The sequence below is a fragment of the Bremia lactucae genome, linkage group LG7 (assembly GCF_004359215.1).
Source record: "Bremia lactucae strain SF5 linkage group LG7, whole genome shotgun sequence".
In the NCBI taxonomy this organism is placed as follows: Eukaryota; Oomycota; class Peronosporomycetes; order Peronosporales; family Peronosporaceae; genus Bremia; species Bremia lactucae.
The window spans coordinates 953,450-964,952 of record NC_090616.1 but is presented as its reverse complement, the minus strand read 5'-3'; positions in this window follow the sequence as shown (position 1 = coordinate 964,952).

Here is an 11,503-nt window from a genome sequence, read left to right as displayed (position 1 = left end):
TGGCGCGATAGGAAACGGGTATGGATGCAACAGGCTATTGTCATGGTGAGTACAGAAATTCAAGTGGTATGGAACCAATGCGTGCAAGTGTAAGGGTACGGATCGTTTGCGACGAGGTTACACGGGGAAGCAAGCGACGTGGATCTCGTCGTATTTGGCGTGACGGAAGAATTCCAGTTGACGAGTCAACAGTACTTGCAGATCATTTGCACCACTTGGAGGCATTTGAAGATGAAAGTGCCATCATTACGAGCGTCGCTTCCATTGTTAAAAGTTGTGGTTATCGTCACACTTCATGAAAAGAGCAACAGCAAGCGCTGTGAGTTACGAGTTCCCGTGGACATTACGTTCGATCAGCCTTATGGAACTCCTCACAACGGCGTCGCAAGTGTCACGTTAGTACAAAGCTTGACAAGCGCATTTTACGGATTACGAGAGCTTGCACTGGTTTTGAAACATTTTCTCGTCGAGCGTGGTCTGAATGACCCCGTACGTCGGTGGCTTGTCATCATACGGATTGTTACTCATGGTTGTCTACGTGCCTCAAGAACAAAAGGCTTTAATTTCCACGGTTGCTAGATATCAACGCATGCATGACGCTGGCGATGATGACGACGTTGACGACTTTCAAGCAGCCTTGCCAGCTACTCGTACGCATTGGAATTTACGGTATGAAGCGCAGCGTCTTAAGGAAGTACTCATGGCAAAGAAAATTGTGAAACATTGTGCTTGAAAGCGGCAATTCGCGCGACTGAAACGTGTTGTGGTAGGTTTGGCCACTGGATCGGACCAAGGACATGAAAAAAAAAACATATTTATTGGGCAAGCTCTTGATGGATTTCGCGCAGTCCTACGGCAGCAAGTGGATCAATAGCAGTCGTGTCGCGGGGGAACCGGCTGTCGAGACGTCTCGGGTCATGGCTTGTGCGACGTTCCCACTAAGACGCTCTCCATCGACCAGGCATTCCTTGCCCAGTGGCTGCTGTAAAAATGCTCGCCATTGATGCTCATGCCATTTGTAACTCACGACGAATTGCTCATAATTCAGGACGCGCTATAGCCTGCTAAAAATAACGTTGGCAAATTTTGTTACCGCGTTCGTCAAGTTTTCCGAGACTTTTCCGACTTTTGAAGCTTTGTGATGGCTTTAATTTTGCGAGGAAGTGTCACTAGTTTGGGCAAATCGACAATATTAAGACACAACTCTTTTTTTGTCGAACGGATAGCTTGTTGGGACCTGTCATTCGTGCTTTTTCACGACAATCTTGCCGTTTGTATTGTGCACTAATTCGTACAAGTTGTGGCTCCCTTCTCGACGCAAATGTACGGAAAGGACGAACAGATGATCGAATTTAAAGCTCGTCATAGAGCTCGAGGGCGGCATGCTGCAGCTTAGCGCAGCGTTTCATCGCGCAAGTGATGATGGAAATCAACATTTCCTTTCTTTGGCAATTTATAAAATTAAATACTTCTTTTTTTCCTTGAACTACACAAACATAAAAGGTGAAAGAGAGGTAACGAGATGCTAGCAAACGATTTTGAGAAGCGACGAAGAACCTCAAGACTTGGGACAAGTCCTCCGCTTTCCATTTCGATTTAGTCTTCGCCAGCTCTTAAAGTGAAAAGATGAGAAATAGAAACGTGATTTACGCGGACGACGTTCTCAAGGCGAAGCAAGCCGTACAGGCTAAGCTGGACAGTCCGATTGATAGCGCTCCGTTTGTCGATGAAGATGGAGATGCTTCGTGGGGGCCTGTTGTTGTTTGCAGGTCCACCACTTGGAACGATTTCGAGCGATGGCTGGACCGTAACGACGGACGCTTGAGACGTTGGGTTTTCGAGCCGTTTCATGATGAAAGCAAAAAGGGAAGAGTACTCATCTACAGCCGGCCATCATCGGCTCACAGCGTTGCTACAAGTGCAGTTAAAAGTTCGATCATTAATCAAATACAACATGCTGGAAATGACATTGACCTCATTAATTCTCTAAACACGGGACAGAGAACATGTAGGATTGGTGATCGTGGTCAAGAACCAGACGAATCTCTCACTCCTGTGGATCTAACTATTGGGGGAGAGGTGATGAGGGCTTTAGGTCATGCTCCATTTCCAAACGTCATTATTGAAGTGGCATTCAAAAATGAAAGTCTGACGGTACTCCGAGCGAAACTCGTGCGGTGGATGGATCACACATACTCGTCTGTTCAAGTGGCGATTGGAATTAAAATTTTCTCGGCAAATTTGCGTCGAGTTGCTATCTTGCACCAACGTGGACAGCCGATTGAAGAAGTGGAGTTTGGGCAGAATCGCCCAGGTCCGTTGACAATTTCGTTTCCTATCAGTGCAATATACGCTAATGCTGCTTTGCCGCCATCTTTGACTGGTCATCAAAACAATCAAATTGTTATCGACCTTATTGCCTTGCGAGGAGTGATTAACGCACAAATTAAGCTTGCGTTTAGGCTGACAACCTAAGTTTTTGGACCCTTTCAATGGAGTATCGCGTTTTATTAATTACTTCAGAGACTCTTTGTAAAATATCCATTTCATTTATTAAGCTTCCTCCTTCTCATATGTACAAGTTAGAGCATTGACTTTCTTGACTTGGTGCATACAAATTTTGCCATGGCTTGCGTCTCCTTGAGGTCTATGGATTTCATAATCCTGTTTCCATCATAAACTGAATTTTATTCTGTGCTGCAACTGATGCGATCCATTTCATCTGCTCGTCCTTTTCATTGTGTACTTCTTTGCGACTGTTTCAAAAAAAACAGTTTTTGTTCTGCAAAATCTACTCGATCTGTTTCGTGTTTTCTTCAACGACCAATTATACTTAGCCTGATTGTTTTTGGACATAATCTCCTGCGTATACGTTGATCGACAAAGGTCGTATTAAAACAACAGCAAGAGAGAATACCCTATACTTATCCAACGTTTGCGTTCAGTCATTTGTGGTCAACTGTTAGAAATAGGACGCCTGCTCCTATAGCAAAGGAAATTGTGAAACAATGTACCAAAAGCAACATCCGCGCGACTGAAACGTACTGTACCAAACTTGGTTGCTGAATCGGACCAAAGTCTTGAAAACAAACCGTTCTATTGTCTTTAAAAACACAAGAGCCAATGTGTCGCGTTTTAAAGTCACTATATGCCATGAAGACCCGAGACAAGCGCGTAAGCTTGGACAGTACTTGGTCTGAGTCGTCAGCTGCCTCTAGTCAATTTTAACAACTGCTGCAGCTGCCAAGCAATCATTTCGCCAGCCTTGAAAGGCACAACTTTTCCTTGGTCGCACGGATAGTTCGCTGAAACAAGCCACGCGTGCTTTTTCGAGGCAGTGTGGCCATTTGTATTGCGCTCTAATCCGTAAAGTCTGCTTTATTCTCACACGCAAGTGCACGAGAAAGCGAGCTTGTTAATTGATTCAAACGTTGGCATAGAGCTCGAGGGGCACGAGGTTGGGCATGACGATGCATCGAGCGAATTGAGATACCACGTGCAAAAGGCAGATATAATTTCAGCAAACGTACGGCTATTGCAGCTTAGCGCAGCGTCACCGTAGCATAAGTGATGATAAATATCGTTTAGNAAGGGTACGGATCGTTTGCGACGAGGTTACACGGGGAAGCAAGCGACGTGGATCTCGTCGTATTTGGCGTGACGGAAGAATTCCAGTTGACGAGTCAACAGTACTTGCAGATCATTTGCACCACTTGGAGGCATTTGAAGATGAAAGTGCCATCATTACGAGCGTCGCTTCCATTGTTAAAAGTTGTGGTTATCGTCACACTTCATGAAAAGAGCAACAGCAAGCGCTGTGAGTTACGAGTTCCCGTGGACATTACGTTCGATCAGCCTTATGGAACTCCTCACAACGGCGTCGCAAGTGTCACGTTAGTACAAAGCTTGACAAGCGCATTTTACGGATTACGAGAGCTTGCACTGGTTTTGAAACATTTTCTCGTCGAGCGTGGTCTTAATGACCTCGTACGTCGGTGGCTTGTCATCATACGGATTGTTACTCATGGTTGTCTACGTGCCTCAAGAACAAAAGGCTTTAATTTCCACGGTTGCTAGATATCAACGCATGCATGACGCTGGCGATGATGACGACGTTGACGACTTTCAAGCAGCCTTGCCAGCTACTCGTACGCATTGGAATTTACGGTATGAAGCGCAGCGTCTTAAGGAAGTACTCATGGCAAAGAAAATTGTGAAACATTGTGCTTGAAAGCGGCAATTCGCGCGACTGAAACGTGTTGTGGTAGGTTTGGCCACTGGATCGGACCAAGGACATGAAAAAAAAAACATATTTATTGGGCAAGCTCTTGATGGATTTCGCGCAGTCCTACGGCAGCAAGTGGATCAATAGCAGTCGTGTCGCGGGGGAACCGGCTGTCGAGACGTCTCGGGTCATGGCTTGTGCGACGTTCCCACTAAGACGCTCTCCATCGACCAGGCATTCCTTGCCCAGTGGCTGCTGTAAAAATGCTCGCCATTGATGCTCATGCCATTTGTAACTCACGACGAATTGCTCATAATTCAGGACGCGCTATAGCCTGCTAAAAATAACGTTGGCAAATTTTGTTACCGCGTTCGTCAAGTTTTCCGAGACTTTTCCGACTTTTGAAGCTTTGTGATGGCTTTAATTTTGCGAGGAAGTGTCACTAGTTTGGGCAAATCGACAATATTAAGACACAACTCTTTTTTTGTCGAACGGATAGCTTGTTGGGACCTGTCATTCGTGCTTTTTCACGACAATCTTGCCGTTTGTATTGTGCACTAATTCGTACAAGTTGTGGCTCCCTTCTCGACGCAAATGTACGGAAAGGACGAACAGATGATCGAATTTAAAGCTCGTCATAGAGCTCGAGGGCGGCATGCTGCAGCTTAGCGCAGCGTTTCATCGCGCAAGTGATGATGGAAATCAACATTTCCTTTCTTTGGCAATTTATAAAATTAAATACTTCTTTTTTTCCTTGAACTACACAAACATAAAAGGTGAAAGAGAGGTAACGAGATGCTAGCAAACGATTTTGAGAAGCGACGAAGAACCTCAAGACTTGGGACAAGTCCTCCGCTTTCCATTTCGATTTAGTCTTCGCCAGCTCTTAAAGTGAAAAGATGAGAAATAGAAACGTGATTTACGCGGACGACGTTCTCAAGGCGAAGCAAGCCGTACAGGCTAAGCTGGACAGTCCGATTGATAGCGCTCCGTTTGTCGATGAAGATGGAGATGCTTCGTGGGGGCCTGTTGTTGTTTGCAGGTCCACCACTTGGAACGATTTCGAGCGATGGCTGGACCGTAACGACGGACGCTTGAGACGTTGGGTTTTCGAGCCGTTTCATGATGAAAGCAAAAAGGGAAGAGTACTCATCTACAGCCGGCCATCATCGGCTCACAGCGTTGCTACAAGTGCAGTTAAAAGTTCGATCATTAATCAAATACAACATGCTGGAAATGACATTGACCTCATTAATTCTCTAAACACGGGACAGAGAACATGTAGGATTGGTGATCGTGGTCAAGAACCAGACGAATCTCTCACTCCTGTGGATCTAACTATTGGGGGAGAGGTGATGAGGGCTTTAGGTCATGCTCCATTTCCAAACGTCATTATTGAAGTGGCATTCAAAAATGAAAGTCTGACGGTACTCCGAGCGAAACTCGTGCGGTGGATGGATCACACATACTCGTCTGTTCAAGTGGCGATTGGAATTAAAATTTTCTCGGCAAATTTGCGTCGAGTTGCTATCTTGCACCAACGTGGACAGCCGATTGAAGAAGTGGAGTTTGGGCAGAATCGCCCAGGTCCGTTGACAATTTCGTTTCCTATCAGTGCAATATACGCTAATGCTGCTTTGCCGCCATCTTTGACTGGTCATCAAAACAATCAAATTGTTATCGACCTTATTGCCTTGCGAGGAGTGATTAACGCACAAATTAAGCTTGCGTTTAGGCTGACAACCTAAGTTTTTGGACCCTTTCAATGGAGTATCGCGTTTTATTAATTACTTCAGAGACTCTTTGTAAAATATCCATTTCATTTATTAAGCTTCCTCCTTCTCATATGTACAAGTTAGAGCATTGACTTTCTTGACTTGGTGCATACAAATTTTGCCATGGCTTGCGTCTCCTTGAGGTCTATGGATTTCATAATCCTGTTTCCATCATAAACTGAATTTTATTCTGTGCTGCAACTGATGCGATCCATTTCATCTGCTCGTCCTTTTCATTGTGTACTTCTTTGCGACTGTTTCAAAAAAAACAGTTTTTGTTCTGCAAAATCTACTCGATCTGTTTCGTGTTTTCTTCAACGACCAATTATACTTAGCCTGATTGTTTTTGGACATAATCTCCTGCGTATACGTTGATCGACAAAGGTCGTATTAAAACAACAGCAAGAGAGAATACCCTATACTTATCCAACGTTTGCGTTCAGTCATTTGTGGTCAACTGTTAGAAATAGGACGCCTGCTCCTATAGCAAAGGAAATTGTGAAACAATGTACCAAAAGCAACATCCGCGCGACTGAAACGTACTGTACCAAACTTGGTTGCTGAATCGGACCAAAGTCTTGAAAACAAACCGTTCTATTGTCTTTAAAAACACAAGAGCCAATGTGTCGCGTTTTAAAGTCACTATATGCCATGAAGACCCGAGACAAGCGCGTAAGCTTGGACAGTACTTGGTCTGAGTCGTCAGCTGCCTCTAGTCAATTTTAACAACTGCTGCAGCTGCCAAGCAATCATTTCGCCAGCCTTGAAAGGCACAACTTTTCCTTGGTCGCACGGATAGTTCGCTGAAACAAGCCACGCGTGCTTTTTCGAGGCAGTGTGGCCATTTGTATTGCGCTCTAATCCGTAAAGTCTGCTTTATTCTCACACGCAAGTGCACGAGAAAGCGAGCTTGTTAATTGATTCAAACGTTGGCATAGAGCTCGAGGGGCACGAGGTTGGGCATGACGATGCATCGAGCGAATTGAGATACCACGTGCAAAAGGCAGATATAATTTCAGCAAACGTACGGCTATTGCAGCTTAGCGCAGCGTCACCGTAGCATAAGTGATGATAAATATCGTTTAGGAGCGCATTTGTCCACTTGAATTCAGTCGGAAATGCCACAACTCCAATCAAGGCTGCTTCTCTTGTGACGGAGGATTAAGTTGACGCCAAGTCATGTTTAGGACAGGTAGTGGCTCTTGGTCAGGTCGAATTTAATGTGGTCTATATCGCTCGTGGAGCTTGCAATTAGTGCGCGTGATGGCAAATTGAGGCTGGAGGAAATCCTTAGGGTACGCCGATTATTGACTAATCACAGTCGGGTATTCGTTGGACGCATGATAGATGCGATTGCAACATGCTCATTCTACGAGAGTGCGACGTCAGAAAAAGTGACGCCGACATATCGTCAATCTCTGCTATTTCGCGAGCTTTCGTCGTTCGAGCGCGGACTCACGACGCCGTCATCGTTCGGCATTGCCCATCGACGTCTTCTCTGTCCGGACGCACATATTGTGTCTTGAGCTTAGGCACACACACGGCCGTCACGGCGGTGCTGTTGCGGCCGCTTCTAGGTCTTAACTCAAACAGGCGATTGATCGTTTCTCCGTTGCATTGCCCGTTCGATGCGAATGCGTTCGTGAATTCCAGTGCGTACGAGCAGCTGGCAGTGCTGCTTGAAAGTCGTCAACGTCGTCATCATCGCCAGCGTCATGCATGCGTTACTGTCTATTAACCGTGGAGATTATAGTCCCTTGTTCTTATAGCACGTAGACAACCATAAGGAACAATTCGTACGATGACAAGCCACCGACGTACGAGGTCATTAAGTCCACGCTCGACGAGAAAATGTTTCAAAACCAGTGCAAGCTCTCGTAATCCGTAAAATGCGCTTGTCAAGCCTTGTACCAACGTGACACTGATAGAACGTAATGTCCACGGAAATTCGTAGCCCACAGCGCTTGCTGTCGCTCTTTTCATGAAGTGTGACGATAACCACGACTTTTAACAATGGAATCGACGCTCGTGTGATAGCACACACATCGACAAATGCCTTTAAGTCGTGCAAATGATCTGCAAGTGTCTTGACGCACTGTTGACTCGTCAACTGAAATTCTTCTGTCGCGCCAAATACGACAAGATCCACATCGCTTGCTTCCCGTGTAACCTCGTCGCAAACGATCCGTACCCTTCCACGCATTGGTTCCATTCACTTGAATTTCCGTACTCACCATGGCAATAGCCTGTTGCATCCATACCCGTATCTATCGCGCCACGCGCTGATGATACGTATAAAACTCTGCAATTTTTTGATGTAAAACAATTTCCATCCTACTTTTAAATGCAACACATTGGCTCTTTTGTATTTACAGACAATAGAACGGTTTGTTTTATTGCCTTTGGTCCGATCCAGCAACCAAGTTTGGAACAGTACGTTTCAGTCGCGCGGATGTTGCTTTTGGTACATTGTTTCACAATTTCCTTTGCTATAGGAGCAGGCGTCCTATTTCTAACAGTTGACCACAAATGACTGAACGCAAACGTTGGATAAGTATAGGGTATTCTCTCTTGCTGTTGTTTTAATACGACCTTTGTCGATCAACGTATACGCAGGAGATTATGTCCAAAAACAATCAGGCTAAGTATAATTGGTCGTTGAAGAAAACACGAAACAGATCGAGTAGATTTTGCAGAACAAAAACTGTTTTTTTTGAAACAGTCGCAAAGAAGTACACAATGAAAAGGACGAGCAGATGAAATGGATCGCATCAGTTGCAGCACAGAATAAAATTCAGTTTATGATGGAAACAGGATTATGAAATCCATAGACCTCAAGGAGACGCAAGCCATGGCAAAATTTGTATGCACCAAGTCAAGAAAGTCAATGCTCTAACTTGTACATATGAGAAGGAGGAAGCTTAATAAATGAAATGGATATTTTACAAAGAGTCTCTGAAGTAATTAATAAAACGCGATACTCCATTGAAAGGGTCCAAAAACTTAGGTTGTCAGCCTAAACGCAAGCTTAATTTGTGCGTTAATCACTCCTCGCAAGGCAATAAGGTCGATAACAATTTGATTGTTTTGATGACCAGTCAAAGATGGCGGCAAAGCAGCATTAGCGTATATTGCACTGATAGGAAACGAAATTGTCAACGGACCTGGGCGATTCTGCCCAAACTCCACTTCTTCAATCGGCTGTCCACGTTGGTGCAAGATAGCAACTCGACGCAAATTTGCCGAGAAAATTTTAATTCCAATCGCCACTTGAACAGACGAGTATGTGTGATCCATCCACCGCACGAGTTTCGCTCGGAGTACCGTCAGACTTTCATTTTTGAATGCCACTTCAATAATGACGTTTGGAAATGGAGCATGACCTAAAGCCCTCATCACCTCTCCCCCAATAGTTAGATCCACAGGAGTGAGAGATTCGTCTGGTTCTTGACCACGATCACCAATCCTACATGTTCTCTGTCCCGTGTTTAGAGAATTAATGAGGTCAATGTCATTTCCAGCATGTTGTATTTGTCCAATGATCGAACTTTTAACTGCACTTGTAGCAACGCTGTGAGCCGATGATGGCCGGCTGTAGATGAGTACTCTTCCCTTTTTGCTTTCATCATGAAACGGCTCGAAAACCCAACGTCTCAAGCGTCCGTCGTTACGGTCCAGCCATCGCTCGAAATCGTTCCAAGTGGTGGACCTGCAAACAACAACAGGCCCCCACGAAGCATCTCCATCTTCATCGACAAACGGAGCGCTATCAATCGGACTGTCCAGCTTAGCCTGTACGGCTTGCTTCGCCTTGAGAACGTCGTCCGCGTAAATCACGTTTCTATTTCTTATCTTTTCACTTTAAGAGCTGGCGAAGACGAAATCGAAATGGAAGGCGGAGGACTTGTCCCAAGTCTTGACGTTCTTCGTCGCATTTCAAAATCGTTTGCTAGCATTTCGTTACTCTCTCTCTCGCCTTTTTCAGTTTGAGTAGTTAAAGGTAAAAAAATACTTAAATTTATAGATTGCAAAAGAAAGGAAATGTTGATTTCCATCATCACTTGCGCGATGGAAACGCTGCACTAAGCTGCAGCATGCCGCCCTCGAGCTCTATGACGAGCTTTTAAATTGATCATCTGTTCGTCTTTTCCGTACATTTGCGTCGAGAAGGGAGCCACGACTTTTACAAATTAGTGCACAATACAAACAGCAAGATTGTCGTGAAAAAGCACGAATGACAGGTCCCAACAAGCTATCCGTTCGACGAAAGACGAGTTGTGTCTTAATATTGTCGATTTGCTCAAACTAATGACACTTCCTCGCAAAATTAAAGCCATCACAAAGCTTCAAAAGTCGGAAAAGTCTCGGAAAACTTGGCGAACGCGGTAACAAAATTTGCCAACGTTATTAGCAGGCTATAGCGCGTCCTGAATTATGAGCAATCCGTCGTGAGTTACAAATGGCATGAGCATCAATGGCGAGAATCTTTACAGCAGCCACTGGGCGAGGAATGCCTGGTCGATGGAGAGCGTCTTAGTGGGAACGTCGCACAAGCCATGGCCCAAGACGTCTCGACAGCCGGTTCCCCCACGACACGACTGCAATTTGATCCACGTGCTGCCGAAAGTCATTGCCACAGGACATCGCGAATCCATCAAAAGCTTGTCCAATATTTAAGGCTTTTTACATGTCTTGGTCAGATCCAGTGGCCGAACCTGGTATCTCAACACGTTTCGGTCGCGCGGGTTGCCGCTTTCAAGCACATTGTTTCACAATCTCCTTTGCAATGAGTTCTCTCTAAAGACGCTGTGCTTCATACCGTGAATTCCAGTGCGTACGAGTAGCTGGCAAGGCTGCTTGAAAGTCGTCAACGTCGTCATCATCGCCAGCGTCATGCATGCGTTGATATCTAGCAACCGTGGAAATTAAAGCCTTTTGTTCTTGAGGCACGTAGACAACCATGAGTAACAATCCGTATGATGACAAGCCACCGACGTACGGGGTCATTCAGACCACGCTCGACGAGAAAATGTTTCAAAACCAGTGCAAGCTCTCGTAATCCGTAAAATGCGCTTGTCAAGCTTTGTACTAACGTGACACTTGCGACGCCGTTGTGAGGAATTCCATAAGGCTGATCGAACGTAATGTCCACGGGAACTCGTAACTCACAGCGCTTGCTGTTGCTCTTTTCATGAAGTGTGACGATAACCACAACTTTTCACAATGGAAGCGACGCTCGTAATGATGGCACTTTCATCTTCAAATGCCTCCAAGTGGTGCAAATGATCTGCAAGTACTGTTGACTCGTCAACTGGAATTCTTCCGTCACGCCAAATACGACGAGATCCACGTCGCTTGCTTCCCCGTGTAACCTCGTCGCAAACGATCCGTACCCTTCCACTTGCACGCATTGGTTCCATACCACTTGAATTTCCGTACTCACCATGACAATAGCCTGTTGCATCCATACCCGTTTCTATCGCGCCACGCGCTTATGATACGT